The sequence below is a fragment of the Hippopotamus amphibius genome, chromosome 7, assembly GCF_030028045.1.
Source record: "Hippopotamus amphibius kiboko isolate mHipAmp2 chromosome 7, mHipAmp2.hap2, whole genome shotgun sequence".
NCBI lineage: Eukaryota > Metazoa > Chordata > Mammalia > Artiodactyla > Hippopotamidae > Hippopotamus > Hippopotamus amphibius.
This window is the reverse complement of record NC_080192.1, coordinates 109,336,735-109,364,241: the sequence shown is the minus strand read 5'-3', so window position 1 is coordinate 109,364,241 and position 27,507 is coordinate 109,336,735. Positions and strand designations below refer to the sequence as shown.

General features: G+C 41.2%; 1 protein-coding gene and 1 long non-coding RNA gene across 5 annotated transcripts in view; one reads left to right on the top strand and one right to left on the bottom strand.

Moving 5' to 3' along the window:
* Nucleotides 1-23,643, bottom strand: part of LOC130857274 (uncharacterized) — a 146,044-nt gene extending 122,401 nt beyond the window's left edge. Inside the window, exons 1-2 of the long non-coding RNA XR_009054792.1 lie at nucleotides 23,540-23,643; nucleotides 23,143-23,185 (exon numbers count right to left, since the gene is read on the bottom strand). This is a non-coding gene — a long non-coding RNA (uncharacterized LOC130857274). The remainder of the gene's footprint in view (nucleotides 1-23,142; nucleotides 23,186-23,539) is intronic.
* Nucleotides 23,644-24,095: 452 nt separating this feature from the next.
* The window catches only part of FOXN2 (forkhead box N2), a 58,875-nt gene continuing 55,463 nt past the window's right edge, over nucleotides 24,096-27,507 (top strand). For 2 of the 4 annotated variants that reach the window (XM_057743147.1, XM_057743150.1), the window contains exon 1: nucleotides 24,096-24,279. The gene's annotated coding sequence lies outside the window, so the exon portion shown is untranslated. Of the gene's footprint in view, nucleotides 24,280-25,622; nucleotides 25,757-27,507 lie in introns of those variants that run through there. The other 2 variants (XM_057743148.1, XM_057743149.1) reach the window with 2 other exon arrangements.

Below are 27,507 nucleotides of genomic sequence, written 5' to 3'. Positions count from 1 at the left end.
GTGCACAGGCTTAGTTGCTCTGTGGCATGTGGGATCATCCTGGACTAGGGCTCAAACCCATGTCCCCGGCATTGGCAGGTAGATTCTTAACCACTGCACCATCAGGGAAGCCCCTATAATGGGTTCTTGAAGAGACTGGTAAATTGTTGATAGCATGAAACCAAGCAGTAGCCTGTGGGGCCCTCCCTGGTACAAAAGACTTTCTGTCTCCCACATTTCTTGTTTGTAGGAAAAAGCTTCCAGCCTCCTAGACCTTCCCTGAGTTCCAAAGGGCAGATTTAAACAGTTACTAATTAGGAAAGTGAGGGAATACAGAAACAAAGGAAAGGCAGTCAAGAAACAATAGTGCAGCAATGGGGCAGGGTTCTGGTTCCTCCTCTGGGGGATGTGCATAGCAATCTGATACTTATCTCTGAGTTCCTATAGGAGCTAAGGCCCCCAAGTGGAGGATGGTAACTTCAGGCTGAGCACAAGCACAGGGAATCCAGACTGGTTGGAATCAGAAGGCTGATGATTGGGATTCCTGGAACACCACCTTGTTACCTTACCAGCAACCAATCAGAGGAAGGTCATACACCTTGTAGCCCTCTCTGCAAATTTTGCCTGTAATAACTGTTCCCCCAAAACCATCATGGAGTTTGGGCTTTTTGAGTACAAGCCACCCGTTCTCCTTGCAATAAAACTTTTTCTGCTCCAGACTTCGATGTTTTGGTTTGTTTGGCCTCACCATATGTCAGGCACATGAACTTGGGTTGAATAATACTTTTCCTCCTCTAGAGAGGTCAGATTATATTCTTGGAGTGACTTCCTAGGAACAGCTATCCTCCCCCACTTTGGTAATATCCAGTTAAGTTGTAGATCCACACACCCACTGCTCCAATAATCTCATTCCCCTGTGTATATCTTAGAGAAATACCCTCATTTTTCTAACATTCCTCCTTTTAGTAAAATTTCAATGACAGTAACAGACACAGGCTAATCTTCTTGAAGCCACTACAAGTGATAAATTATTCTTCGAAAACCACAGTTACATATAGGCCAGCATATACAGGTTCACAGTTTATCTTTGTTCAACTTAGAAGAAATCTATACTGAGAGTCCTTAGCCTGGTCAGTTACCCAAGCACATTCTATTTTTAGTCCTGGGTCCTTGAAAAGTCTTCAGTCTCCTTCTGTTCTCTATTTCTAGCTATCTTCTAGTCTTCTCCTCCCATGTTCTGAGCAATATGCCTTTTTTGCCATATCTACTCCCCAAACTTGTTGTGTTACCCTCCACAGGGCATCAAAATTTTCAGATTTATTTTCTTATCAGAATTTACTGAACCTTCTTTTTTTTTCACTTTTTTTTTTTTAACCAGGGATAGAACCGCCCCTCCACCCCCCCACCCCCATTCCATTGCCCCCCGCCACTGCCCAGCAGTATAAGTGCAGAGTCTTAACCACTGGACCGCCAGGGAAGTCCCTGAACCTTCTTTCATTTTGACAGAGGCATGATGTATTGAAAAGAAAGCAGATTTTGAAGTAGATAAAACTTCAAAGAGTATCTGAGTCTCCACTCTATCACTTTATCCTGTCCACAAGTTATTAAACCTCCATCATTTTTCAGGTGGGGAAGTTGGTGATGCCAAGCAGGCCCCAGTGGGGCTCCCAGGCATGGAGGCCTTTTTGTTCCCCATTTCTTGTAGGCAAGACTCCAGCCTCCATGACCTCCTTCTCTGGGTTCCAAAGGGCAGACAGAATAGTTGCTAACTAAGGGAGGAGCAGCCAGAGAAGTTCATCAAGATTAGGAGACCACCTAAGACCCTGCACACACCCAGCAACCCCACCCTTTTGAAACTTTGCAGAAAAAAGAAGAATGCAAGACTGTTACTGCCTTGATCCTTATCACATACCTCTGACCACAAGTCTGAGTCCTGACTATATAACCTCTCCCTATTCTCCAGGAAAGGGGGCATAGTTCTTGAGGTGCTAGCTTACTGTGTTCCCTCTTTGCGTGGCAAAGAAATAAAGCCACTCTTTCTTTCTCCTCCATAACTGTCTCTTTATTTCTGTTTGGCATCAGTGCACAGAGAGCCAGGATTTTTGGCAACATTGGTACCTCTGTCTCACAGTTGCTGAGATAATGAAATAGGACAACATAGGTTAAGTGTGTTTACCATAGTATCCTGCATATAGTAGGTGCCTGTAATTCTTAGTGTTATTCTTCTTTTATTCTCCTTCCTCCCTCTTGTCTGCATTCCAGAAATTCTACCACTACTAATTAATTATTTTAGACTCCTAATTGACAGATATTTTAAGTCCCTTGTCCACTGTAAGCAAGTTTATTAGGCACTTTGTCCCAGGACAGAGAAATCTGATACAAACCTGTTACCAAGGTATACAGGGGGGCACTGAAAGGGACACTCTTTCATCTAACTAAGACAATCATACCAGCTGGGCTAAGGGATCTACTGAGTATTTGACTGACTCCTAAAAGGAAAGAAATGTTTCTCTCCATATATATTATATATACATATAATACATATATATATATAAAATTTCCAATAATATATACATAATTATCCAATAAATACACCTACATATATATATCTATACCTATATATTTCTCTGTGTCTCCTTATACTGGTTATCTGGTACACATACTGTCTTATCCATTCAGGCAGCTATAACAGAACACCAAAGTCTAGGTAGCTTGAACAACAGAAATTTATTTCTCATGGTTCTGAAGGCTGGGAATTCCAAAATATAGGTGCTAGCAGATTCAGTGTCTGGTGAGAGTCCACTTCCTGTCTTATAGACCACCATCTTATTGCAGTGTCCTCCCATGGCCAGAGAGGGTAGGCAGTCCTCTGGAGGTCTCTTTTATAAGGGCACTGATCCCATTAATGAGGGCTTCACCCTCATAACCTAATTACCTCCCTGACTCCCCACCTCCAAAATACCATCAAAATGGAGATTAGGTTTCAGTGGATGAATTTTCAGGGGACACAAACATTCAGTCTTTAGCACATACAGAAAGCAATGGCATCATTACACCAGAGATATCCTGCCTCTCTCTACAGTGAATGTGCTTTTTTCTACTACAGGCCTTCTAAAATATTTTTAGACTGTTTTAGAATACGTTATTACTTCCAATATTTAATTAAGTTTTTTAATAATAAAAATCTCGATACCAGTAAGATTGCCTCAACACAGTCCAGTTAATTTCCTTCTTATGTGTAACCACATCAAAGTAAATTCTTTGAAGGGTAAGCAACTAGAAAAGAGCTAGTTCATTTTGAATTACCTACCTGAAAAAGCTATTGGAAATTCTCAGTCACACCACACTTTTTTACTTATTGAAGTACAAGAGCTATCCTAGATCACTGTAGGACTAGATAACTTGGGAACAAGAGAAAAAGAATCATTCATTTGGAAGTGTGAGAAATGCCTTAGGGTTGATTTTGTTTAAATGCCAATGTGAATTGATCATTAGCATTAGAGAGAGCCTTGCAAATAACACCACCTAAGAGGCTAAACCAACATGGAATTGTTTCAGAGCAATTAATTTACTTCCAAGCTTCTTGTATTAACAACACCTTATTTCTCTAGTGTAGATAGACACTCAAAAATCAACCAAAAACTGTGATATTCTGCCAACAAGATTACAAGAGTGAAAAAACAACCCCCTAGTCAAATGCAAATTGTAGTCATATTAGTATGCTAATGAGCTAAGTGATAAACTGTGGGTCAAATTTCCTCCTCTTCAGCTTAAATAGCACTTGAAAAGGCTTATTTTCTAAATGTTTGGGAAACCTAGGAGCAGCAACAATTAAGGTTTATTACATGAATATTATCTGTTCAGCGATATGAAAAATTAATAGATAGGACTAAACTAAAATGAGACATAATTCTTTCTAGTGATTTACAGATGATTGAGAAACATGGCTTAAAGGAAGCATACTTAACTGAAACCGTGCACCTCAGATTGGGACTTGAACCCACGCAGCTGGAACTTGAATCTGGCCAAAACTCAGATTGAGACTCGAACCCACACCCACGCGGCCGGGACTCAAACTCAGCCAAAACCCAAGGTCTTTCAAGCAAGATCACACACCTGATTTCAGGACTTAATGAAGCTCAGGTTCTTGATGTCTCATCGCAGGAAGAATTCAGTGAGAGACAAAGTGATAAGAAGCGGATTTATTTAGAGAGAAACAGACCTCACAGAAAGAGTGCGGGCCATCTCAGAAGGTGAGAAAGGTACCAGGGTATGGGGTTGTCAGTTTTTATAGGGGTAGGTAATTTCATAGGCTAATGAGTGGGAGGAGTATTCCAGCCACTTCTGGAAGGGCGGGGATTTCTATGAATTGGGCCACCGCCTACTTTTTGATTCTTATGGCTGGCCTTAGAACTGTCATGGCACCTGTGGGTGTGTCATTTAGCTTACCGATGTGTTACAGTGACCCTACTGAGGCTCAAAGTCTAGTGGAAGTCGACTTGTCTGCCATCTTGGACCCATGTGGCTGTAATCAGTTTATGCCGTGTCCTCGAGCTATGTCATTCTTTCAAAGGTTGTGCCCTTCCCCTTTCCCTCCTGTTTCATAACTATTCTAAATTTGAAGTGAAGTCTTTTTGAAATTTCTTATTTAACAATTAAATAAAAAGATCTGTTCTGTTTTGAAAGGAGATGTTATCACAAGAAGGAATGTCTAGAGATATAAATTTCCCCTTCTTGACCACTTAGCAAAGAAGATTTTTTGGATTGAACTTACTCCCATCACCAGATTTCACCCTCTCACAAAGCAGTTATGTGCTTTTATAGACTTTTTCTATAAATATTCACTATCTTTTATATATTTGTGTTCATTTTACAAGTTCCTTAAAATCCAAAGCAAGTGCGATTGTATTTTGCAGATTCGACTCAGCTCCTTGGCTGCAGATCAAGCTTGGGAAAGCCAGAAGACCCAAGAGGGCCAGAAGGTGTGGTGGTAAGAGCCTGAAAATGGGGTCACATGGATGCCCCCCCTTTTCTGTGTACCTATGTCCGTCTACCCTCTCTGCCACTTCTGCAAGCTGGTAAGTTACAGAATCTCCCTGGGCCTTAACTTTGACAATTCTAAGAGGGAGATGATAAAGCTTTAGGTCCAAGGCAGTGGTCTCAACCTTGGCTGCACAATGGAATCACCTGGAGAACTTTAAAAATACTGATGATGGGGTCCCACCCCCAGAGCTTTTAACTTCGTCAATGTGGTTGTTGCCAGGGCACACGGAGTTTTAAAACTGCCTAGGTGATTGTAATGTACAGATGAGGTCAAGAACCAGTGCTCCAAGTGTGTTAAAAGAATTCAATGAAACAGAAAAACAGTACCTGATAAGTAATAAATCAAAAATCATTTGTTTCCTTTTTTCTTCAGTTGGTTTTTCTGTTTGTGTTGGTAGTTGTATTTGATCCTGGCTGGAAGCCAAGGGACAGAGGGAGAATTTCATTCAAAGATTTGTTCTGTTTTTAAACTTTTTATTTTGAAATAATTTTAAACTTACAGAAGAGTTACAAGAACAGTACAAAAAACTCTCATGTACTCTTCACCCTTATTCACCAATTTTAATAATTAATTACATTTGCTCTCACTCCTCAACATTCTTTTTATACATACAGTTTTTTTCCTGAACCAACTGAGAGGTAGTTGCAGAAAACATGCAAATTTATCCCTAAAGAGCATATATTTATTAAGAACAAGGGTATGCCCATGAACTGCAACTACTGAAGCCCATGCACCTAGAGCTGGTGCTCCGCAACCAGAGAAGCCACCGTGAGGAGAATCCTGCACACCGCAATGAAGAGTAGTGCCCCCCCCCACAACTAGAGAAAGCCCGTGTACAGCAACGAAGACCCAATGCAGCCCATAAAATTAAAAATAAATAAATAAAATTATTTTTTTAAAAAAAAGAACAAGGGCATTCTCCTACATAACCATAGGACAATTATTTGGAAAGTTTAATATTGATACAACACTATTATCTAATCTGCAGTCCACATGTAATTTCTCCAACTTCCCTGATAATGTCCTTATGGCATCTCTCCCATGCCCTCCACTGCCACATTCAGGATCCAATCCAGGATCATGCATTACAGTTGGTTGTCAGCCTTTTTAGTTTATTTTAATCTGACATAATATCTCTGCCTTTCATGATACTGACATTTTCTGAAAAGTACAGGCTAGTTGTTTTGTATCCCATGCCATCTTTTTTGTACTTATTTCATGATTTTTAGTAAATATATAGAGTTGTATAGCTATCACTACAATCCATTTTTATAACATGTCCATCACTCTCCAAAAATTCCCCTTTCCCCACCTTCCCCAGCCTTACGTAACCACTAATTTACTTTCTATTTCTATAATTTTGCCTTTTCAGAATGTCAAATAATAGAAACATACAGAATGTGGACCATTTTCTAACAGTTAGCACCTAATGAACCCTTACCATGTGCTGGCACTGTTCTAAACCTTTCATATGCATTCCACTTTATTTAATCTTTACAATGATCTTAATCATCACAACTCCATGAGTAAGTACTCCTAACAGGATAACACCTTTGCACAATTCTAGGTAATGCTATTCACATTGTAGTCTATATGAATGGGATTCCTGGAATTGTACAGTGCTAGGCTGCCTATTGATATTATCTATTACACTATCTACTTTACAGATGAAGAGGCACAGAAAGGTTAAGTATCTTGCCCAAGTGCACCCACTTTATTAGTGGCAGAGCCAGGATTTGCATCTAGGTTATCTGGCTTCATCCAGGGTACGAACTCATAACTACTGCACTCTTTTGAAGAATCTTAATTTTTGGTTTTAAAAAAAAAGTCGTTAGCTATGGTCATCTTAGATGATTATTTCTAGGGTATTATTTCTCAAGGAGTGGTCCTTGGACCAAGAATATCAGCATCATCTGGGAGCCTGTTAGAAATGTGAATTATAATGCCCCACCCCCATCCCAGACATACTGAATCAGAAATTCTGGGATGGGACTCAGCAATCTGTGCTTTAACAAGCTTCCAGCTGATTCTGATGCACACTCAAGTTTGAGAACTACAGTTTTAGGAAATAACTCAGTGTTTTTTAAAGGAAAAAATATTTAAATTTTTTTTCTATTTGTTTTAGAGCAAGTTTTATTTCAAGTAACCTACTCAAATTAGTTCAAGTGTTTATTATACTCTCGATCTGTGATTTAAGAAATGCTGATCTCACAGAATTTAAGGAGAAAGCAAGGATGGGAACAGGGCAGTCACTCTTTCCAGCTCCCTTATGAAAGTGATGCAGCTAACCACCCCCCAGGTTTTTGTGTCTCCTCTCTCAAATGTTCAAAAAGGAGAATTTGATTGGTTTAGTTACAAAATAGGGTGAATCTCCTTGGGCCAGCCAAGTGTCTGCCCATTGCTTACTTGCCTAAGTCCAGGGGACGGTTGGGATCACATAGTACAAATAGGCCAGCAAGGGCTCTATTGTGATGGCAATAGAGAGATGGCAAGATTCAGAATCTTTTAGAATAGAGGATGGGTAGAATCAATGATCTGCACCGCTAATACACAATTTATGTTTAAAATTGTGTGGTAAAAAGAAAAGAATGCATTTCATTCCATCACATTTGTTATTGAACAAGTGGAATTTGATATTCTTAATTGGTTTGGGAAAGGAAGAAGATTTGGTCCTGGTTGGAGAGCACAAGCCCAATGCAGAGCAGCAATGGGTAAAATTCAATGAATTTCTCCATTAAGTGGCAACACAGACACCCAAGAAACATCCAGTAATGATTAAATAAAATAATAAAGGGGGAAAATTATTCCTATGCCCAATTAACAGAATTAAGGTTAGCATTTTTTTCTCTTAGAGATCCAAAGATATTTTTTAGCAGAATGTGAAATACAGTATTTATTGATGAGAAAATAAAACCAATGGTAGTTTAGACTTGTTTAAAGTGACATCATCTTTGGTTGAATTATTCATCATATCTAGCTATTTCCTGAACAGTGTATATAACCTTTGAATAAACACTGACTGGGACTATGGTGGCTGCCCTTTTTCTACCATGTTGCAGTCTCCCCAGCCATGGTGGATTGGATCAGAGGTAGACATTTGATTAAGGAGAAAAAAATCCATTTCATCCAATAAGATTTTCTATCTCAATACTTTAATAGCTGAGGCACATTAATTGGTAGAGCACTAGAACAAAGGTCTCTAAATCTTGATACTGAGGGTGCCAAAATGTATTGATTCCTGTCCTTCCTCTGGCTTAGTTGTTCCCTGTTTCTCTGAGAGCTGCAAAATGTTATTTTTATAACACAACTCCTTTAAAAATAACATATTATTTAACAGCACCTATATAGATGGTAAAATCTGTAAAGAATAAGAGAATGATTTTCTCAGAAAAGGAGTATAATAGTTACCTCTGCAGGGGAGGGAGAGAAATGTGTTCAGTGGTGCAAACAAGGGGCTTCTAAGGTATAGCAGTTTTCTATTTCTTAGTCTGGGTGCTGGTTACTTTATAGTTATTTTTAATATGTATTCATACATGTGTATTTTATACATTCTTGTTCTACACAACACAATTTCTCAAAAAGAAAAAGGAATTTTTACTTGATTAAATTCAGGACATTTCTATTCATTTCATGCAAATATGTTCCAAGACCCATAGTGATTAAAGATGGTTTAATAGTAGTAGTACTCATTCAAATAGTGTGGTGTGAGGTCTTCCTAGGTGGCGCAGTGGTTGAGAATCCACCTGCCAATGCAGGGGACATGGGTTTGATCCCTGCTCCAGGAAGATCCCACATGCCGCGGAGCAACTAAGCCCGTGCGTCACAACTATTGAGCCTGTGCTTTAGAGCCTGTGAGCCACAACTACTGAGCCCATGTGCTGCAACTACTGAAGCCCACGCGCCTAGAGCCCAAGCTCCACAACAAGAGAAGCCACAGCAATGAGGAGCCCGCGCACCACAACGAAGAGTAGCCCCCACTCACCGCAACTAAAAAGAAAGCCCGGGCACAGCAAAAAAGACCCAACACAGCCAATAAAATAATAAATAAATAAATAAATAAATTTATTTAAAAAAAAAAACAGTGTGGTGTGTATGTGTGAGAGTGTGTGTGTGTGTTTAAAGTATGCTATCCAGTCTTCATTGGAGGGACTTCCTAGGTGGCACAGTGGATAAGAATCCGCCTACCAACGCAGGAGACATGGGTTCGAGCCCTGCTCCAGGAAAATCCCACGTGCCACAGAGCAACTAAGCCCATGCACCACAACTTATTGAGCCTGCACTTTAGAGCCCATGAGCCACAACTATTGAGCCCGTGAGCCACAACTACTGAAGCCCGCACACCTAGAGCCCATGCTCCACAACAAAAGAAGCCACTGCAGTGAGGAGCCCACACACCACAATGAAGAGTAGCCCCTTGCTGGCCACAACTAGAGAAAGCCCGTGTGCAGCAACAAAGACCCAACACAGACAATAAGTAAATAAATAAATTTATAAAAAAAAAAAAAATTGGATTCCAGGGTTGGAAGAAACCTGAGAAATTTTCTAGTTACTTGAAGGTCTTTATTTAACAGAGATAAAATTGAGAACCAGAAAAGTTAAATAACTTGCCCATTTTCTTCTTCTATCTCAGAATCCTGGGTTCTTTCTACTAAGCTATACCACTTTCCTAACAAAAGAAGAGACAGCAAATGCATATTTCAAAGGTTCAATTATTTTTAATGCTTATTTTATTCTTAGAAGACGACTGCCTCAGAACTGAAAATGAATTCTCCTATGGAATGTATCTATACAGGAGCAACATTTTATATCATGATTGCTGGATATCAAGAACATCCTGAAAAGAAGTAACTGCAATTTAAAATGAAATTTTACTGACAACTACTAAATTTTCTTCCCTGCTTATTAATTTTAAATCATACAATAAAAGAATTTAACGATACAGTGATTCTTACGGGTTTGGGAAAAATTGCTTCCCCTTTGCTAAACCCAGCAAAGGTAATTGAAGATTAATAATACTACATGTTGTAAAAATTGGCTTATTTTCATTAATGGAAGACACATCACTATGTCTGATGTTATAACCTGTTACTTGGAAAGGAAAAGAAGCAGAATGCATACAGACAGGACCGGCCACATTATCTGCAGGGCCCGGTGAAAAATGAAAATATAGTGCCTTATTCAAAAAGCAGAAAAAGTGCCAATGTACTGTAATATTAAAGATACCAAAATAGAAAACATGTTTTTTTCTTCTTCTCTCTCATCATGATGTTTTTTATTTGCTACTTAATGTCCTGCTTCCTTGCATGGGGATACTTTCAAGGCTGTGCTCAAAGGCACCATCCCACAAATGTGTCCACTCACCATCCACCAGCTGCCAAGTTCACTTCTTGCCAACTGCAGGACCTATGCACTGTGCCCTGGGCGGGGGCAGGAAGTCAACCTCCCTTCCCATGGCCCACCACCCTAACTGGTGACAGACAGGCAATCCTCAAAGGATTGCAACCTCTACTCCAAGAGGCACTTGGTACCCAGATGGAGGGAGTGAGAGCTTGCCCCTGCCAAGACACCCACCAAATGCACCGTGGTGCTGCCATCCTGGGGCAGGGATGGCTACTGTCATGTCTGCCCCAAGACGCTGCAGGTGCGTGCTGGACTAACACACCCCACCCTCACGGGAACCCAGGTCCCTGCTGGAGGGTGCTGGTAGAATGCCACCTCATTCATTTCCCCATGACCCGGTCACCACTCTAGGCAGAGGCAAAGAGGAAGGCAGGGCAGGGTTTGGGGTACAGGGCATGGGGGAGCCAGTAGTTGAGAACCCATCCTGGGAAGCCAGCAGATGGCAGGAGCCGGGACCACGTGTGAGTTAAGGCTTCAAGCCCCCATCACATGCTCCATTGTCCCAACAACTTCATTTACAAAACACAAATTCAAGATAAATTTATTAAGCAGAGACTATGGAGGGCCTTTTGAGCACCAGGTCCTATGGGATTATACTAGTCACATACCCAGAAACCAGCCCTGCTCCAAAACTATAGTTACTTCCAGAGCATGCCAAAAATGACATCACAAATACCTGTGTATATTTGTTTGTACATGTTTATGGCTGTGTTGAAATATCTTTCTAGATGAAAAAACTGTTGCTGGCAGTATTCAAGTCAAGATATGATACCAAGCAGTCAAAATAATAAAGGTAATTCTTCCAAAAACATTATACAGCTTTGATAAAGAAACAGATGGGAAAACACTGTGTACAAAATTCTTAAAAGCTTTTAAGGATTTTTAGCTACCATATGAAATACAGACAATTACATGTCTATTTGTAGAGGCTCTCAGGTCCTCTAGTATAGGGAACTATCAATTTCTTCTACCACCTAAAATATCATTTTTTCTCTTCCACACTCCATTTAGTAATCCTCACAGATCTTCAATGCCCAATCAAATCCCGTCTTTCCTTCAGTCCTTCCCCAACTATCCCAGAGTTATCTATAGTTTGCTTGTCTCTTACTTACCATTGTTTATTGTTCATTACCTTTCAATGATATGTGCATTGTATTCCCAAGCCAGAACTTTATTTAAGGAGACCCCTATGACCTTTTAGTATTTTCTGTGCTTTTTATTTCTTTATCTTCCTACTCACGGCTTAATAATCTGCCTCATATTATATAAACCTAATCAACAATCTTAGAAAATAGGGCTCCAAATTGTCATTGAGAACTTAAGTGAGAGCAAAGTTTTCATTGGAAATAAAGAGACAATGGGAGATGCAGATACCCATGATCATTAAACCTTAGGCCAAGAATATTAGGCAAAAATGTGATGAAATTGAGTAGAATATGATCCAGCCTCTTGCACAAAGGAGCAGCACCTTAACTATGCCGTCTCCCCATTCCCAGGACATACACTGTGGTACCAATGTTTGTTTAAACTCCTTGGCAGTATGCTTTGCCTCCAAACGTTTCTGAAACTCCTGTTTCATCCTAACTATGAGTACTTTCTTTTTGCCTTTTCTTTCAGGGCTTTGTTCACTTTTTATCAAAGAAGCTAACTAACCTCAACAAGTGTATTAATGAAAGATGGAATGGACCCTACCAATATCTCCCTTCGAAGGCAACATTTAGACATTTAAAACAGATATTTTGGGAAGACAGACTTCTAACCCAAAAGGAAGGCTCTAATTATATGAATTTTTATCATTTTTATTGTCCCTTTCCCAACACTTCTCTTAGTTACTTTGAATAAGTCTTTATTAGTTCTCCTAATCCTGCACCTAAAATTTTCTTTATGTAGCCCTGCCATGGAAACCTCCATTTCGGCCCCATGTCAACCTTGAAGTAGGAATCAGAACATACTCAAGTCACTTCCAAAGAAAACCCGCCCTTCAAATACTTATAAGCAATGTAGATTCTACTGAAGATTTTGTAAAGAAGCCAAGGGAGGGCTTTATAAACCACAGCATATAGCACACAATTTTATTAATGTCCCCACTCCAATTTGTCTTCTTTCTCTTGTCCCACGGGGGAAGGAGTAACAGAGAGTCAACATTATTCCCACAGAGAGGCCAACTCCCAGATCTTCCTCTATGCACCCTTGCTCTTAGTCTCTCCGTTCTAACAGCAATAGTCCCAAACGAGACTACTGGCCTGAGGATGAGTGTCTCTCAGCCAATACATAAGACTAGGAAGCCCTAAAAATAATGGATATTTGGACATATAAGTTCTGTTCTACGCATAGATAGAGTATGGCTCAGTACTAGAAAGGAAGTGGAAATGGCATAGATCAATATTAAACAACATGAGGAGCATGGGTTCTTAGGTGAGGAAATATGCATGTCAGCTTAAAATAGAGTTGTAGTTGAGATATTTGGGGATTTTATCTAGCATGAAGAAGAAATTGAAAACAGAAGTAAAAAGAAAATGGAAAACCCCCAATTCATGCAATTATCAGATTTGTTAAATTATTGTCAATTTAGTTTAGTCTTTGTCCAAATAAGATAGTGCAACAAACACACACAAAACTAGTAACCAAAAAACTAATTAATTAATTTGACAAATATTTGTTGAATGTGTATTATATGCCAAGCAGTGTACTAGATGCTTAGACTACGTCGGTGAACAAAACAGAGACTGCTCCCCCTCCGAAGCTTACATTCTAGTGTGTGTGGGGGCAGGGGATTGCAGACTTAAGCAAAATAAATTAAATAAGCTATCTAGTGTGCTGTAAAATAAAGTACAACAAGGGAAAGAGGATTGGGATTCCTGGGATATGGCTGGGGTAATTTTCAGTATAACATTAGGAGGTCAGAGCAAGCCTCATTGAGAAAGGAAAATTTAAGCAAAGACTTAAAGGAGGTGAGAGAGTTAACTAAGCAGATATCTGGGAGCAGAACATTCCAGGCAAAGAGCAAAGATCATAGGGCAGGGTGTGCCTGGCATTGTCAAGAAAGAGTGGGGAGGCCAGTGGTAGTGGTAGTGGTGGGATTAGATTATGAAAGACTTTGTGGGCTATAGGGACTTCAGCATTATGTTGAGAGAAATGGGGAAGCCATCAAGTAGTTCTGAGCTGGGGAGTAACACAAACTGACAGATTTTAAGAGGATTACTCTGACTGCTGTGGTAAGAAAATACTGCAAGAGTAGATGCAGGGAGTTGGGAAGTTATTAAAGTTATCTCAGTGAGAGATGACTGTGGTTCTGACCAAGGTGGTGGCAGTAGAGGTGGGGGAAAGGGGTCAGATTCTAGACATATTTTGAGATTATGAGAGAAATAGAGGCGTCAAGGATGACTCTAAGGTTCTGGGGTTGCACAATCAAAAAGACAGAGTGAGGCAATGGACCATAGTTACTGAAAATGCTTGACTCTACATGCAACACTGCTGTGGATCAAAAAGTTGCATTTGCTATAATATAATCTGGAATCTCTTTAATACTCTCTGCCGTCCCTAAACATTTGCCTCGTTTAACAAGAACCATTTGCACAACTGCAGTATTTAATTTTGAAGAAACTCTATTTACTAGATAGGCTGTTGCTGCAGATAAATTTGTTTTACTCTTCTAGCAGTGAAAAGGAAAACAGTTTTCTCCAGCTTCACACATGCAATCCTTTTAGGCAATTTCTAAAATTGAAGTAGGTTGACTTTTCAGTTGTTTATTTAAAAATATTACACATGAAGACTTTTAGAAAATGTTGAACTATTTTGCTTGGGCTAGGAAGTAGCAGAGCCAGGATTCAAACCTAAGCCTATCTAAGTCTAGGGCTTTTCAAAACTGCACACACTCTCTCTCCACTTCACTGCTACATAAGAAGGGAAATGGTATTTTAGTACCTTCTTGTTCCTGAGAATTGCTGATGCTTCAGATTTGCCTGTCAGTTCATTTCGGCTGCTACAACAAAATATAACAGACTGGGTGTCTTACAAACAACATTTCTTTCTCACAGTTCTGGAGTCTGGGAAGTCCCACAGCTTGGTGTCTGGTGAGAATATGATTCCTGGTTCTTCTCACTGAAATCTGACATGGCAGAAGGGGCAAGGGAGCTTCAAAGGGTCTTTTATAAGGGCACCACATTCCTTAGGGTTCTACTCTCATGACCTAATTACCTTCCAAATTTCTTACCTCCTAAAACCATTACATTGGGCAATTACGGGTCAAACAGATGAATTTGGGGGGACACAGACATCAACCTATAGCAAACTCTTTTGTTAGCAGTCAGTGTAGCTTTTTAAAAATTTCTTTATTTATTGGCTGCATTGGGTCTTTGTTGCTGTGCGCAGGCTTTCTGTAGTTGCAGAGAGTAGGAGCTACTCTTCTTTGTGGAGAGTGGGCTTCTTACTGCGGTGGCTTCTCTTGCTGTGGAGCACAGGCTTTAGGTGCGCGGGCTCAGTAGTTGTGGCTCGAGGGCTCTAGAGCTCAGGCTCAGTAGTTGTGGCCCACAGGCATGTGGGATCTTCCTGGACCAGGGCTCGAACCCATGTTCCCTGCATTGGCAGGTGATTCGCGACCACTGCGCCACCAGGGACGCCCAATCAGCATAGTTTTAAATGTGGCCGTGTTTTAATGGAGTTTCATTGGTCACATTCTGAGCCCGAGTTTCCCCACCTTTAAGCTGAGAGAAGGGATCTAGTCAGTGATTTTCAAGTATTTAAAGATTCCAGCTTTCTCAAGGCAGGACATATCCCATCACTAACAGGAATTCATTGCAGCAGACGTTCTCAGTGAGCTGGACGTGGAAGAGGGCCTGGAAGTTTGACAGAGCCTAGCCTTGAAGATTCTGATATTACTTCCACTCATTCTGTTAGATCAGTGGTTTTCACACTGTGTTCTGGAGGACCATTGGATGGAAATGTGTGGGCTTTTCCAGTCCTTCTCTGCCTGTCAGTATCCACCCAACTGCAACCAGAGAAGGTCTACTTTGGTCATTTGATAGAGTTGAGCTCCATGTAAGATTTCACTCAAACAAACCAAAACCACAACTGTTCTACTTTGAATGTTCTGAAAACTACTGTATGAATACAGTGCTTCTTATACTTTAACGTGTAGATGAATCATCTGTGCAATTCTTAATTAGTGTGTCTGTGGTCTGGCCTGAGATTCTGCACTTCTAATAAACTCCCTGGTGATGCCAATGCTGCTGAATGAGCTCAGATCACACTTTGCGTAGCGAGGACTAGAATGAGTTCTAAGACTGTTTAAACTGTAATAGTTTTTCTACTCAACTCAAAAGAATGCTTATGAAAGATCTTCCCCACAATGATCTTAAGTTTACCAAAATGGTAAATTTTTATTTCCTAGATTTCATTTCCCCCTGCTCTGAAAGTCTCAGTCTATCTGCCTCTGTCTTTACATCTATCTGTCTCATTCTCTCAGTGTCTCTTCTCTCTCTTTCTCCCTCTTTTGAAAGGCAAATATTTAACCTTCTGGACAAACATTTAAAAATCTTTGTGTGTACAGTGAACATTGTGCTTCAGCTAGTTCATCTCAGGAAGAGTTAACTATGGAGGGTCTGGGAAATTTGCCACAAGTGAGTTATTTATAGGTATTTACCCTGACATGCTCTCCTAAATTTAGCATCTTAATGAACTTCTCCAGATTAGGGAGTAACTGTCTTGCACTCTCCCACCTTTTGTGTAAAAAATGTAGCATGTACTTAGACTGATTATTTTCTTTCCTGTGTTAGAACATTCAGACAGTTCTTTTTTCAAAATACTTCCTAGGTGCCTTTTCTCCACATTATCCTTTTTCTTTGGGGGTGGTGGGTGGGGTGATTATCCCCTTTGTTACCAGAACTTTGTTACCAGAGCTGACTCCCCCTTCTTCCCTACCCCCACCCCCACATTGCCCTGCTCAAGCCTTTAAGACAGCCCTAAGTCTCCACATTCAACCATCTGATGCAGGGGTCAGAAAACTTCTTGAAAGGTCTAGATAGTATATGTTTTGGGCTTTCTGCTCCACATAGGTTCTCTTCTGCAAGTACTCAACTCTGTCCTTGCAAATGCCAGAGCAGTCATGGACAATATGCAAATGAATGTGTGTGGCTGTGTTCTGTTATAACTTTATTTATAAAAGCGTAAGACAAGCCAGATTCCCCCTACCCTCCCTCCACCCTCAGGCTGTAGTTTGCTGACCCCTGATCTACATGCTTGTTGCAATAATACCAGTCAGATTACAGCCCCTGGGTATTTGGAATAGGACCCTGAGGCTGAGTTAAGTAATAACTGTGTGTTGCTAAGCAAGAAAGTTGGGTAAACTGGGTGGGGGCCAGTGGTGGAGGGCTGGGATCACTATTTGGGACAGTCATAGGCCACATGTAAGCAGAAAGCAAGCAGGGAAATCAATCTGTGGAGAGAATGAAGCAAGACATATAAAGAAAAAGAAGATGAGAGAGAGAAAGGGAGACAGGGGCTTCTTGTAAAGTTGGTTATGTCTCCACAGTTGTGTCTCACATAATCCCTGCCTATTTTTACATTCGTTCCTCCTTTCCTTTAGCCAGCTGGCATGAATTTCTGTTTCTTGCAACTAGATAACCCCTAACTCCATCAACCTTTTATACTCCAGACATTCCAAATGACTGGCAATTCTGACTTCAGCAGTTGCCTCTCCCACAAGCAGGCCTTGCTAGGTGCAGTGCCACTGCCCACCCCACACTGCCACTTCTACTCTATATTCTTATATTCTGCTCAGGCATCATCTGTGGCTGAGTGAGGACTCAGTTCCTATTGCTCCTTATGTAAAGCTCTATCACTGCACTTACAATACCACATTATATTTTCTGATTTGCTTGTCTGTAATTTTAACTATAGCTTTCATCTCTGTGCTAAGTACAGTGCCTGGCACATAGCAGGAACTTAACATGTTTACTTAATGAATGAGCTAAAGGTACACACTGGTAAGGAGAGCTGTAAAGTACAGATATGTTCCAACCAGCCTGAAGGCTCAGGATCCCTGGATGTCCCTTCCAGCTTCATGAGCCCAAACAGAAATAATGTGAGTGATGAATTTGTTCATATGTAAAGGACTATAGAAATGGACTCAATATGCCATTACACTCAACTTTGCTAAAAGTGTTGTTCAAACCTCTATTGTTATTAAAGTTTGTCTGCCTATCAGTAACTGCGTGTTACCATCTCCCACTAAAACGGCCCGTTTTTATTCTTCCTTGTCATTCTGTGATTTTTGCTGTATGTACCACAGATTCTGTTATGAGAACAACACAAAGTTAGACTTTAAAAAATCTTCCTGGTCAATTAAATCTTTACCATTATGAAGAGTCTCCCTTTATCTCTAGTACTACTTTTTGTTTTAGCGTCTACTTAATCTTTTCCAGCATTCTTTTGGTAGTATTGCATGGTTTCGTTTTTTCTATCACTTTCCTTTCGACCTTTCTGCATTCTTACAGTCGAGATATATCCCTTGTAAACAGCATGTAGTTGGATTTTGAATTTTTGTCCAATCTGACAGCCTATGCTAGATAGTTATGTGGACTAGGGGCCCCAGGTTCACCACACTTCCTAATATTTATGTCCTTAAATAGTTCTCTCCCCTTGACTCTGGGATGGACCTGTAATTTGCTTTGTCCAGTAGGATGTGGCAGAAGTGACAATGTGCTAGTTCCAAGCCTAATCCTTTTGGGAGCCCTGAGCTTGTGTATAAGAAGTCTGCCTGTCTCCCAGGAGAGACTACAAGGAGAGGCACATGGAAAGGAAGAAGTCATGAAACTATCTGTACAAAAATCAAAGAATCCAATCAATAGTGAGTACCAACGCCCTGTACAGTCAAGCTGGTCCAGTCAAGCTGGTCCACCATTGGACCAATGGTGGTCAAAACGCACAATTGGAGTCATCCTAACTGAGGTGCCCGACATGAGAGTGAGGCTATCTGGGATGCTTTAGCCCCAGAAGAAACCACCCAGAGATGAGATGAGCCATTCCTTTGTGTTCTAGCCAAGTTCCTGACCCACAGAATCATTAAATATAATAAAATGGTGGTAGTTTAAAGTTACTAAACTTGGGGGTAGTTTGTTACATAGCAATAGGTAACCAAAAAAAAATCTTTTTCATTAAATTAGGATCTGTTTTCACTTAATGTAATTAGTGATATATTTGGATCTAAATCTACTATCTTATTAAATACTTTCTATTTGTCTTGCTTGTTTTATATTGTCATTTTGCTCCTTTCTTACACTTAGATTATCTTTTATTACTCCATTCCCTCTCTCCTTTTATATTGGAAATTGTATGGTGTGATGGTTAATTTTATGTGTCATTTTGGCTGTGCTACAGTGCCCAGATATTTGTTCAAACATTATTCTACACGTTTCTGTGCTGGTTTTTTTTTTTAGATAAGATCAACATTCAAGTTAGTGTACTTTGAGTAAAGCAGATTACCCTCCATAATGTGGGTGAGCCTCATCCGTTCAGTTGAAGGCCTTAATGAAACAAAGACTGATCTCCCCTGAGCAAGAAGGAATTCTGCCAGCAGACTGCTCTTGGACTCAAACTGCAGCTATTCCCTGGGTTTCTAGCTTGCCAGACTACCCTGCAGATTTTGGACTTCCAAGCCCCTCCATAACCACTTGAGCCAATTCCTTAAAATAACTCGCTCTCTCTCGCTCTCTCTCTTTCTCACACACACACACACACACACACCCTGTTAGTTCTTTTTCTCTGGACAACCGTGGCTAATACACAGTCTTACATTATTCTCTTAGGGATTATTCTAGAGATTACAAAATATATTCTTGATTTAGAGTCTATTATTAATTGCAACTTTTTCCATTCTCCTAGACAATGTACAGATTTTAGAACATTTGATTCCATTTCCCCTCTTCTGACATATAAACTGTTGCTATGTATTTTTAAATACAGAAGACATTACTGCTATTGATGTAAATAGTCAATATCAATATTCATGTAGATTTACCCACATATTTATTATTTTGATTGATCTTTATTCCCTCACATATCTCTGATTTAACAACTGGGATCATTTACTTCTGCCTAAAGAATGCTGTCAATCTGCTGGTGACAAATACTCTATTTTGAAAATTTCTTAATTTCACCTTCATTCTTAAAATATTTGCTTTTAGCCCTTTGAAGTTATCATTCTATCATTTTCTGGCTTAAGATAGTTCTGTTAAAAAGTCAATTATAAGTCCTAATTTTTGTTTCTTTAAAGGTTAATTCTTATTTTCTCTAGCTGCTCTTAAGATTTTTCTTTGTCTTTGGATTTTAGCTGTTTTTTCATGATATGTTTATGTGTCAATTGTGTTGATTAAAAAAATGTTTTTATCCTGCTAGGGATTCAATCGTTCAAATATTATTTCTGCCCAATACTGTCTTTTCTTTCCTTCTGGAATTCCATTTACGTGTATATTAAACTTTAACACTGTATCTTCTATGTGTTTTCCCTGTGTTCTACATTTTCTGCCCTTTTTCTTCTTTGTGCTTCATTCTGAATATTTTTTCTGACATCTTCTAGTTCACTAATTTTATATCTATGTCTAATATGCTATTATACCAATCACCGAGTTCTTATTTTCAGTTAGTGAATTTTTTGGTTCTAAAATTTTCATCTGATCCTTTTTTTTGGCTGCACCACACAGCCTGTGGGATCTTAGTTCCCCAGCCAGGGATCAAACCTGGGCCCTTAGGCAATGAGAGCGCAGAGTCCTAACCACTGGACGACCAGGGAATTCCCTGATTCTTTTTTCAAGTTTCTAGTCATCTGCATTTTATTTATTTATACATAGTAAGCATTGTTATTTTTAAATCTATGCTTGATAACTTTACTCTCTGAACCTCTTTTAGGTTTGTTTTTATTCTCTGTTGTTTCTGCTGTTTTTCTTTCTTTATATGACTTACTTTTAATTGTGTACTAGACATTGTATTTGCAAAATTGTTTGTGAGATGACTTTAGGCCTACTATGATATTATCAATACTTTACTCCAGGTAGGATTTTAGTTTGCCTCCTCCACCAAGGGCTTGGGGGCATTAGCTCAAAGGAATTATCCTAATCCAATCTCAGGGTTGAGATGTTTTGAAAATGAGATGTCACCCCTTTACTTCTAGGATGTAGCCATTTGGATTTCTAGTCCAAAGCAAGGAAGCTTCAACAGAGCTCTCCTCCCTCCCCCTTAGCACACCCTGAATTCTAATCGCTGTCCCTCATCCCTGCTCATCCTCTCAGCAACCTTCTACGGAATGGATAAATGGATGTCCCTAGGCCTCCATTATTCTTCAGATCCACAGCCTGGTAATTCCTATCTTTTTAGCTCTCTGGTGACTTTGAATTGATTTTTTAAACATTTTGCTAAGTTTTTCTAGTGTTCTCAGTGGAAGCATTGGTCCAAATTACTGTCAATACCAGGGCTTATACAAATGTAGATATGATTAAACATAGGTAGTTGCTTTTAAGAAGTACACTGAAAAAGATTCTTAAAGGGAAAAAAACAATTAGACTTTCATTCACAATTCTACCTTTTGGGTCCAAGTGAAAGACCAATATTTAGGAATGCTGTATCCTATTTTTGATATCATTTGAGGAAAGTTACTTCTTTTATTGACAAATACTATTGAACATCATCTCTGTTCTAAAAGCTATTCTAAGAAATTACACTATAAGGATGAAAAAGATATCACTGACCTCAAGGGGCTTGAAGTCTAGAGTCCTTGTTGGTAAAGTGGTCATTTTTGGACTCATCAATTCATGATCAAAAAGTCTTTTGTTAGGGGGCTTCCTTGGTGGCGCAGTGGTTGAGAATCCGCCTGCCAATGCAGGGGACATGGGTTTGGTCCCTGGTCTAGGAAGATCCCACATGCCTCGGAGCCACAACTACCAAGCCTGCACTCTAGAGCCCTCGAGCCACAACTACTGAGCCCATGTGCCGCAACTACTGAAGCCCACGAGCCTAGAGCCCATGCTCTGCAAGAAGAGAATCTACCAGAAGAAGCCCGAGCACTGCAAAGAAGAGTAGCCCCTGCTCTCTGCAACTATAGAAAGCCTGCGGGCAGCAACGAAGACACAACACAGCTAATAAAAAATAAAGAAATTAAATTAAATTAAATTAAATTCAAAAAGCTAAAAAATTTTTTTTAATTTAAAAAAATTTTTTTAAAAATTAAAAAAAATTTCTCTTAACTATACATGATACAATGATAAATACATTTAAAATATAAACGTATATTTTAGTTCCTATCACTTTTCAAACTAAACGTGAGGGCATTTTAAACAATATATTTTCTAATGCATTTGTCTTCTGGTAAAGTTTATTAATTGGTATGTCCCTTTAAAGTATTTTGGAGAAAGAAGAATATAAGCTTTGCAGGAGATCTTAAACGCCAGGATCCTGGTTTCATAGTCTTTTTACTCATGTAAACTCCTGGGGAAAAGCTACTCACTCTGAATCATTATTATTTTTAATCAGAGCTTTTTCTTGCTAGGTATTCAAAGTCTTCTAAAATAGCCTCTAAGTATACAAGTGTCCCTGGACTCCAAACATAGTGTGACAGATTTCCTAAGAGACCTGTGCAGAGATTACCCAGAGAGATTATTTAAATGTGCCAGCCTCTCTGGGGTGAATCAGTCAGTAGAGAGGACCATCAGAGAAAACTTAATGGATGGGGATGCAAATAGATTCAATATTTGACCATGGACAAGTTACATCACTTTTCTGGATTTGTTTTCATATGGACTGGGCTCCAAAATGATATTGATATATCTCAAAAGTATATACAACTTCCAGTTCTCAAATTCTGTAATTCTTCTGGAGTTGAGCTGCATTGTTTGGTCACCTGAATTTAAAATAGATTAGAAGGAAAAATAGAAACTAAAGTTCCAAATATCAAGTAAGACACTAATCCAATAATCTATAAGGAGGTGAAGACCTATGTTGGTGGCCACCACGACAAGAGCAGCAGAGATAAAACAAGACTGAGGTCTGAGGGGGCTGTCACTCTCCAAAAGCCACCTTCTCTCAAACTTCCTTCTTACCTTTGCTCCCTTTCTGCTACACTCTTCCTCTAGAAAGCCCCTTGAATTTGTCCACATGAGGGGGCAACAGTGATTGAGCTGAAAGGAGAAACTGAAGCAACTCTTGCTTCAATTGAAGCACATTGTACATTTGCCTTGTGGTCTCTTACTCTGAATGCAGCTACGAGGCCCTCCAGAAAAGTGTAATGAAAAACAAATGGAACTAGTAGATGACTGGACAAATCATATAAACACAGTGTTTTCATCTGTGGAATGAGGGGATCAAACACTCCCATTCTGTTATTATATACTGTGATTCCTATAATTCTTCTGTATCTGTCTTCCCCACAGCTTGACTTGTTTAACTGTCAGTAGGCAGCTTGTTTCATATTCTGCCCACTTTATACTTAGAGCTTGGCACTTATACAGTTAACATTCATCGTTCAGGGAGGAAATGAATTTCTGTTAGCACCTACTATGCCTCAGCCACTGTCCCGGTCTCTTTCATGTACCCTTTAAAAAAAATTCATTCAACGCATTTGTGAGATGGTATCACTACTCTAGTTTTTGAAGATGTAGATACAGGAATTTAGAGATTTAATTATCAGGGTCAAAAAGATAGCAGCAAAATGGAGTCTTAGTTTTGTCACTTACCCTCTATTTGACAGGTTATTTTTCTATGCCTCAGTTTCCTTATCTGTAAAGTGGGAATTAGTAAGAGTTAGGATACTATTGGCTGATTTAGGGGAAAAAAACAAACAAACTAGGAAGTATTTCCCAAATGGAACATTCTTATGCTGAAATTCAGATTTAGCTGGGCACAACTGTATTATATCTGGCAACGCTATTTTAGCATTATGGTTAAGACAATGCATGTAAAGAACTTGGTCCAGTCCATAGCACTTAGTGAGGGCTCAGCAAATGCTTATAAAAATTTGCATCTTATTCCCAAACCCTTTTTTTTTAACCTCAGACACGCTGAGCCTAGTTTCCACATAAAATTTCAGTCAAGCGAGGATGATACTACTTTAAGTTGCCATGAGTGCTTTACCGTTCCTAAAGCTGTTTCAAAGCCTGGCCAATGGCGGAAAGCTCCTGCGGAAACCCACAGGAACTCGAGCTTTTGAGGGCCTTCGCTGCAGTCCCAACGCTGACTCCGCTGGCGGACCAGCCTGGTGGCCACCCTCGCTCCGCCCAGCCGCGCCCCGCCCCGCCCCGCCCCCTCCCCATCTCGGCCACTCAGCGGCCGCGCCGCGCCCCGTCGCACTCCTATAGGTCCTTCCAAGGACAGGAGAGGCCTTTCCATTTTCCCGCCTTCCCCAGCCCCTCCTCAGCCCGAAACCCCACTGGCCCATAACTTCTCGGCCCTGCCTTCCGTGCGAGCCCCGCCCTCCCGGACACCGCATCCCCCTTCCTCCCCCACCCGCCATCTGGGCAACCTGCTGGGGCACAGGCCTGGCCCTCCGGTAGGAGGTGGGAGGGGACAGGGAGGGACGCGTGGAGCCCCCCCGCTGATGGGTCGCTGGAGGCGGGGACCGGAGGGAGGGGCGGGGCTCCTCTCCTTGGCGCCGCGTTGCCATGGCAGCGGGGGAGGGCGAAGGGAGGGGAGGAAGCAAGTGAGAGGGGGATGTGGTACTGCCGCGGCCGCCACCGCAGCTGCCGCTGCTTGCTTGTTGCCGCGTCTTCCCGGAGGCGGCTGCTGGAAGCCGCCGGCAGCAGCTGCGGTGCTCTGCCATATTGTGTCTCCCCCTGCCCATCCCTCGCCCCTCCGCTGTGGCGGCCGAGCTGACGGTGAGTCCGGGGCGGAGCGGCGCCCTCCCCACCCGGCGCCGCCCGGTGTCCGCGCTCCCCGCCGGGACCCGCGGCGCCGCTCCCGGGCGCGGGGGCAGCGCGTGCGACGGGCGCGGGGCATGGGGCGCGGAGGCGGCTGTCCCGTGCCGCGCCCGGACATTTCTGTCCCGTGAGGGATCGGCGCCGGCGCGAGGGTCTCCCCTGCGCGCGGCTTGGGGGGGGTGTGTGGGCTCCCGAGGGTGGCGAACTGAAGGTAGTGCGGCCCCTTGAGGAGTTAGCAGTTTTTGCTGAGGGGTGTAATGACCGCCCGGGAGCGGGTGTCGCGCGGCGGAAACCGCTGCGAGGGGTGCCGGCTCTTTGGAAAAGCTCGGAGGTGGCCCCGAGGACGCTTAGGGCTCGACCCGGGGCGGATCTGCTGTTGGGGGAAGCGCCCCAAGTCCGTCGGGAGTCTTTGCGGCACCCCCTCCCCTGGTTTGAAGTGCAGCGAGACGTGCCGGGCGTGGAGTCCTCGTCCGGATCCAGGCGGGCTGGCTGGGCCCGGCCAAGTAGTGCCCGGGGAGGCGCCGGGCGCGGCCGGCAGTGAACTTCGAGCAGCGGGGCGGCGGGCGTTGGGGTGGGTAGGGGCGGGTCCCGGATGTGGGGGTGGCTGACCCCGGCACCCTCTGGCCCCTCCTCCGGCGGGCGCCCCGGGGGCCTCCGAGGTGGCTGTCTTGGTGGGGTGGGAGTTAGTGTTTCGGTGCTGCAATATGGACACTTCCTGTTCGCCGCTTCTCATTGGGCCCTTGGTTATCTCTGCCTTTCAGTCGTCTTTACTGGGAGGGTGCGAGGTCACGAGGGCGCGTGCGAGGCTCTTCAGTCTTCTGAGTTCGCCCCACCGCAACAGCAGCGAGGCTGGAACCCGGGAGGACGGTGGGAGTCGGGAGAAAGCAGCCCATGTGCTTAGTGCTCCATCTTACTCAACTCCACCCCATCGCCCCTTTGCAGAATGCCTCTATTCCAATCGCAGCTCACGGGAGTTGGCGTGTCTTAATTCACGAGGGGCACACTCTCGGGATCTTCCTGGACCTGATTTCTGCTTTAAAGTCTCTTTAAAGCAGCCCATGTACTTCGTTTTCTCCTTACGGAAAAAAAGTCTTAGCGTGCAAAGAAATGACACATACTTTCCTTTTTCTACCCCAACTCTGAGGTTGTGGGCGGAGGTCAATTATTATTTGCAGGTTAGTTTACGCTGTTAATCCTGTCTTCTTTCCGATTGTGACAGCCACGTGGCCGGCTGAGTGTAATTGAGTGCCTTAGCGCCACTAGGGCTGAGGTTTCACTGGTAGCCAGGGGATTTATAACCATGCAGTAGCTTTGCGTCCACATTTATATTGGTGTTTTCTGAGATGGGGAAGTGGAAGAAGCTGAACTGTTCAAGTCTGTCTCTGTTCCAACCGAATCAGAGACTTATCTCTGTTTTCTTGCAGTCCTTGTAAAGGTATATATTGACATTTTTGCCTTCTGGTGTTTTGATGATTCATCTTTAAAATCTCAGCAGTATTAGGTACCATTAAGGAGTAATGGGGAATAGAAGAGTTTCTCAACTCTGGGGAAAAAAATCCTTTGAATTTCAGAGCTGTTAATGAGAGTTTGTAACGTAATCAGAAATAAACACATTCTGGAGGATTTCTTTTTGATAGTTTCATAAAAATCTCCACCTTTTTCTTTTTACATAAAAATTGTGACATGAAAAGATATAAATATTACCAGTGAAAATACTTGTTTAGGGGTGAAATAAATACTTGTTTGATTTGTGCGTGGGCACTTTCTTAAGCTTTTTTAAGGAAAAATATTAACAGTTAATATAGATGTTAACATCAACAGATATTAAGGGAATGAAATTTAAGTTTTAGAATATATAAAAGTAAAAGGATTAAGGGCTGAAGACCAAAAATTAATAAAAAGTAAACTAATAAAATAATTTTAAATAAACTGTTTTAAAGTGAGATAAATAAAAAGGTTGAAAATAAACTTTTGGAGAGTTTGAAATTTTTAGAATTTAAGTATTACATACCATCCTTGGTTGTTAGTGCATCGTGTTTCATTTTGTAAATGTTTTAGTGAATTTGAATTATTTCTGTAGCATATGTTTTTATTAGAATCAGTTTTATTTGAAGAGTGCTAAATCACAGGAAACATTTAGAATATTTAAAAGAATTGTGTGGAGAAGTTATAGCAGCATCATTTATTAGAATTTTAATTATGCCATAATAATGGTTTTCATTCAGTGAAGCTAATAGTTAAAAAGATTGGAGAGGTTTCATCGCAGAAAAGATAATGCAGTTGAGAAATGAATATGTGTACTGAGCACTGAGAGCAATGCATAGTTGAGAAAGAAAACTAAATGAGGTGAAGAAATGCTTATATAAAGCAGGAAGCACTGAAAACATATGCTGGGAGATAGCTACATTATTAGTTAGGGGATCCGGCTATCAAATTAAACTTTAAAAAGTGCCATCCAAACAAGGATTAATTTTGTTCTTGTGGCAGCTCGTATGTGTGTTTCTTGCTTTTGGATTGTTGTCATTTTAGTAACTGGGTTTTGTATAAATGCGAAAAGGTCCTCCAACATAAAGTTTTCTTTGCTGATTTCTTAGGGAAGAAAAAGTGCTCCAGGATTTGATCCCTATTCCTGGGTCGAAGAGACATGGTTAATATATGTGAAAAAAAGTTTACAGTGTGAGATGATATAATTTGGAGTTAAATAGTATAATGCAGGCAGGTGCTGTAAGAGTTGAGACGGGACCTAGAGGTTTTGAGTAGTTAGGGGAGGCTTCTTGAAGAAAGTAAGGCTTTTGCTTTCAAAAGTCTAACCTTCATGTTACTCCCAGTAGATTAATCTTCCTAAAGGTTATATCACTCTAAGGACCAAAACCCCTTATATCAAGCATAATACCAAATTTCTTCCCAAGACTTTTTAAACTTTGGTCCCAGTCTTCTCCCTTCTTATCTTCCACTAACCTATAGGAACTGTTCATTATTCACTACTTCAACATGGTATAACAATTTACTTCCTTTTACCTTTGCTGATACAATATTTTTCTGTTGCAAATGCACCTACACACATCCTCTTACCTGTCAAAGATCTACTCAGACATGAGGGTTGGTTAAACTCTTGATTGCCCTGAGAGCCTTAGAATCATAGAATTTTAGACCTGCCTTCCACCTCGCCAACTGAAAAGCCTTTTC